We start from the raw sequence: 5888 nt of genomic DNA on the forward strand, positions 1-5888 counted from the left end.
GGCAACAATGTTATCCAACGGGTTAGAGTAATGACCCGGTGGTGTTGGGCCGTGCTGTGACAGGACATTGTTCTGACGAGGCAGATCTATTGGACGTGGTTGAACCGGCACCCCCGTTCTAGGTGCCTCCACCCGGTTTACCACTGGCTGATTACTAGTTTCTGCTCTTGGGGTATTAAAGAGATTCCGGGCCTCATAAACCAGAGGCAGGTGAGACCGGTACCTTCTCCTCATGACATTGTTTGATGCACTCTGATCTAACATAAGCCGGTAAGCCTGTGCCTCCAACTCGGCCCGCTCTGCGGCCATCCTGGTATCCTCGGCTGCCAGGTCTGCCTTGGCCTGAGTTATTTGATCCTTCACCTTCGTGATCTCTGCGTTATGCTCATCCTGATTCGCCGGGTTAACTTCCGCCAGCAGCGCTGCCAAAGCGTCAAATAAGTCGGATAAAACCTGAGCCGACGGTCGTGCAGGGCCTCCTGACCCGGCTGCTATCGCCAACGCTGATCCGGAAACCATTGCCGCTGCAGTCGAGGAGTGCTACGCAGGCTGTGTACCGGCCATGAAGATCGCAACCTGGCTCGGTGGATCGGAGTGGTCCGGAATACTGTCGCCATCGGAACAGCCCCCAAACCAGCCATCTTGGTGCTGGTACAATGACTCGGTCTCTCTAGTAGATGACTCATCATCAGAGTAAACGATAGTTCCACCACCAGATGCCAATCTATCCTCAGATTCCACTCCGTGGATGACCCCCACGAAGGCACGCTTCATGGTGGGCTGAGCCCGGGCAGGTCTCGCACACTGAGTCATTTCGACGATGTCCGTGCAGATGTCCGGCTCAGGGCCCGGCTCACTGATCTTGCCAATGAAGACGTGAATACCGCCGAAGGGGACCCGATACCCGTACTCGATTGAGCCGGCCTTGGGGCCCCAGCCTGTGTTGTCGATGTAGAGCTTGCCGCGACGACTCTTGGTCATCCGGCCCACAGCGTATACCTTGAGCCCTTCGAAGCTACCCTCTAAGAACTCGAAACCATCGTGCGATAGCCCCACGGTGGGCGCCAACTTTCGTGGTTTTGTCACGGCAGATGTCCTAGCGAAAGGACTTAGTCGTGGAGCCATCGCGACGGGTTAGCTTAAAGGGGTTAAAGCGGACAAAGGACGCAGAGAGTTTATACTGGTTCGACCCCTTGCGGTGAAGGTAAAGGCCTAATCCAGTTGTTGTAGAATTGCTAGGGTTTCGATGTCCAGGGAGCGAATCCGCTGTGCCTGGGTCTCGAGTTGTTGTCTGTTGTCCCCAAACCGCCGTCGGGTCGTCCCTTTATATACACAGGTTGACGCCCGGCGGTTTACAGAATCCCGAGGCCAGCTCATAAACGTGTCCGGCTCGGTTTCTACTCTCTTATCTTACAATACAAGTTACATATGATATGACGGTTTATATCTACAAGCCCTAATCCGCCTTTGGGCCCTGGGACTTCGTAAAGCGCCACACTCCTTGTCTTCATGGGCTTCAAATATAAATAACTCATTATGGGGATAATCCGGCCTCTCTTGGCCGGTTTACACCCTGTAGTAATATCCCCAACAATACATCCATTTTGCATCATGTTTTCTTACTGTTATTTATAATGTTTTTATCCATAATAATGCTTTTTGGAGTAATTCTAATGTCTTTTCTCTCATAATTTGCAAGGAACACACCAAGAGGGAGAATTCCGGCAGCTGGAAATCTGGACCCGGAGAAGCTATGTCAGGCCACCTATTCTGCACAACTCCAAATGAGCTGAAACTTTACAGAGATTTTTTATGGATTATTTGAGAAATATTGGAGCCAATAAACACCATAGGGGGGCCACCAGGTGGGCACAACCCACCTGGGCGCGCCAGGCCCCCCAGGCGCGCCCTGGTGGGTTGTGGCCTCCTCGGCCCATCTCCGGTGCCCATCTTCTGGTATATAAGTCATTTTGACCTAGAAAACATAAGTAGGAGCCTATCGGGACGAAGTGCCGCCGCCTCGAGGCGGAACTTGGGCAGGAGCACTTTTGCCCTGTGGCGGAGCGATTTCGTTGGGGGAACTTCCCTCCCGGAGGGGGAAATCATCGTCATCATCATCACGAACAACTCTCCCATCTTGGGGAGGGCAATCTCCATCAACATCTTCAATAGCACCATCTCCTCTCAAACCCTAGTTCAACTCTTGTGTTCAATCTTGTTACTGGAACTATAGATTGGTGCTTGTGGGTGACTAGTAGTGTTGATTACTGAAGGAAATATGCCCTAGTGGCAATAATAAAGCTGTTATTTATATTTCCAGATATCATGATAAATTTTTATTATTTATCTAGAATTGTATTAACCGGAAACTTAGTACATGTGTGAATACAGAAAAACAAAATGTCCCTAGTATGCCTCTACTTGACAGTTCCCTGACCATAGACATGTGTTGTTATTTGATGAACGGGATCACATCATTAGGAGAATGATGTGATGGACAAGACCCATCCGTTAGCTTAGCATTATGATCGTTGAGTTTTATTGCTATTGCTTTCTTCATGAGTTATACATGTTCCTCTGATTATGAGATTATGCAACTCCTGAATACCGGAGGAACACCTTGTGTGCTATCAAACGTCACAACGTAACTGGGTGATTATAAAGATGCTCTACAGATGTCTCCGAAGGTGTTTGTTGGGTTGGCATAAATCAAGATTAGGATTTGTCACTCCGTGTTTCGGAGAGGTATCTCTGGGCCCTCTCGGTAATGCACATCACTATAAGCCTTGCAAGCAATGTGACTAATGTGTTAGTCACAGGATGATGCATTACAGAACGAGTGAAGAGACTTGCCGGTAACGAGATTGAACTAGGCATGATGATACCGATGATCGAATCTCGGGCAAGTAACATACCAATGACAAAGGGAACAACGTATGTTGTTACGCGGTTTGATCGATAAAGATCTTCGTAGAATATGTAGGAGCCAATATGAGCATCCAGGTTCCGCTATTGGTTATTGACCGGAGATGTGTCTCGGTCATGTCTACATAGTTCTTGAACTCGTAGGGTCCGCACGCTTAACGTTCAATGACGATTTGTATTATGAGTTATGTGATTTGATGACCGAAGTTTGTTCGGAGTCCCAGATGAGATCACGGACATGACGAGGAGTCTCGAAATGGTCGATAGGTAAAGATTCATATATAGGACTATGGTATTTGGACACCAGAAGTGTTCTGGGTGATGCCGGGTCACTGGAAGGGGTTCTGGGCAACCCCCGGCAAAGATATGGGCTTAATGGGCCAAGTAAGGGAACACACTAGCCCACAAGGGGCTGGTGCGCCCCCTATAGAGCTAGCCACGTGGGGAGAAAGGGAAAGGAGAGGAGGAAAAGGAAAGTATGAAGTAGGACCCCTACTTCCTTCCCCTCCCCCGTCCTTCCTTACCCCCTTGTCCAAATATTGTAAGGGGGGGGGGGCGAATTGGACTAGGGGCCCAAGTAGGATTCCTCCTACTTGGGCAGGCCCTAGGCTGCCTCCCTCCCTCTCCCTCCTTTATATACGTGGGGAGGGCGCCCCTAGAACACACATCAATTGTTCCTTGCTGCGTGTGGCGCCCCCCTCCACAGTTAACACCTCGGTCATATCGTCGTAGTGCTTAGGCAATGCCCTGCTCCAGTAACTTCATCATCACTATCGCCACGCCGTCGTGCTGACAGAACTCTCCCTCGTCCTCAACTGGATCAAGAGCTCGAGGGACGTCATCGTGCTGAACATGTGCTGAACATGGAGGTGTCGTACGTTCCATACTTGGATCGGTTGGATCGTGAAGACGTTTGACTACATCAACCGCGTTACTAAATGCTTCCGCTTTCAGTCTACGAGGGTACGTGGACACACTCTCCCATCTCGTTGCTATGCATCTCCTAGATATATCTTGCGTGATCATAGGATTTTTTTTGAAATACTGCGTTCCCCAACAGTGGTATCCGAGCTAGGTCTATGGGTAGATTTATATGCATGAGTAGAACACAAAGATTTGTGGGCGATAATAGTCATACTGCTTACCAGCAACGTCTTAATTTGATTCGGCAGTATTGTTGGATGGAGCGGCCTGGACCGACATTACATGACCACGTTCATGAGACTGGTTCTACCGCCGTGCTTTGCACATAGGTGGCTGGCGGGTGTCTGTTTCTCCAACTTTAGTTGAATCGAGTTTGACTACGCCTGGTCCTTGTTGAAGGTTAAAACATCACACTTGGCGAAAAATCGTTGTGGTTTTGATGCGTAGGTAAGAACGGTTCTTGCTAGAAGCCCGTAGCAGCCACGTAAAACTTGCAACAACAAAGTAGAGGATGTCTAACTTGTTTTTGCAGCGCATGTTGTGATGTGATATGGTCAAGACGTGATGAGATATAAATTGTTGTATGAGATGATCATGTTTTGTTAAAGTTATCGGCAACTGGCAGGAGCCTTATGGTTGTCTCTTTATCGTATAAGATGCAAGCGCCATATAATTGCTTTACTTTATCGTTATGCGATAGCAATAGTTGCAAAAGCAATAGTTGGCGAGACGACCATGTGACGACACGTTGATAAAGATCAAGATGATGGAGATCATGGTGTCATGCAGATGACGATGGAGATCATGATGGTACTTTGGAGATGGTGATCAAAGGCACAAGATGATGATGGCCATATCATGTCACATATTTTGATTGCATGTGATGTTTATCTTTTATGCATCTTATTTTGCTCAGTACCTCGGTAACATTATGAGATGATCCCTTACTAAAATTTCAAGCTATAATCATTCTCCCTGAGTATGCATCATTGCGACAGTTCTTCGTGTTGAGACACCATATGATGATCGGGTGTGATAAGCTCTACGTTCACATACAACGGGTGCAAGCCAGTTTTGCACATGCAGAATACTCGGGTTAAACTTGAGGAGCCTAGCATATGCAGATATGGCCTCAGAACACTGAGACCAAAAGGTCGAATGTGAATCATATAGTAGATATGATCAACATAGTGATGTTCACCATTGAAAGCTACTCCATCGATCTCACGTGATGATCGGACATGAATTAGTTGATATGGACCACATGATCATTTAGATGACTAGAGGGATGTCTATCTAAGTGGGAGTTCTTAAGTAATATGATTAATTGAACTTAAATTTATCATGAACTTAGTCCTGATAGTATTTGCATATCTATGTTGTAGATCAATTGCTCATGTATAGCTTCCCCGTTTTATTTATGATATGTCCCTAGAGAAAACTAAGTTGAAAGTTGATAGTAGCAATGATGCGGACTAGGTCCGTGATCTGAGGATTATCCTCATTGCTGAACAGAAGAATTATGTCCTTGATGCACCGCTAGGTGATAGAACTATTGCAGGAGCAAATGCAGACGTTATGAACATTTGACAAGCTTGGTATGATGACTACTTGATAGTTTAGTGCACCATGCTTTATGGCTTAGAACCGGGACTTCAAAAATGTTTTGAAACACCATGGAGCATATGAGATGTTCCAAGAGTTTAAATTGGTATTTCAGACTCATGCCCGAGTCGAGAGGTATGAGACCTCTGACAAGTATTTTTGCCTACAAGATGGAGGAGAATAGCTCAACCAGTGAGCATGTGCTCAGAATGTCTGAGTACTACAATTGCTTGAATCAAGTGGGAGTTAATCTTCCAGATAAGATAGTGATTGACAGAGTTGTCTAGTCACTATCACCAAGTTACTGGAACTTCGTGATGAACTATAATATGCAAGGGATGACGAAAATGATTCCCCGAGCTCTTCGCGATGCTGAAATCGGCGAAGGGAGAAATCAAGAAAAGCATCAAGTGTTGATGGTTGACAAGACCACT

This window comes from Triticum aestivum, chromosome 6A (genome assembly GCF_018294505.1).
Source record: "Triticum aestivum cultivar Chinese Spring chromosome 6A, IWGSC CS RefSeq v2.1, whole genome shotgun sequence".
NCBI lineage: Eukaryota > Viridiplantae > Streptophyta > Magnoliopsida > Poales > Poaceae > Triticum > Triticum aestivum.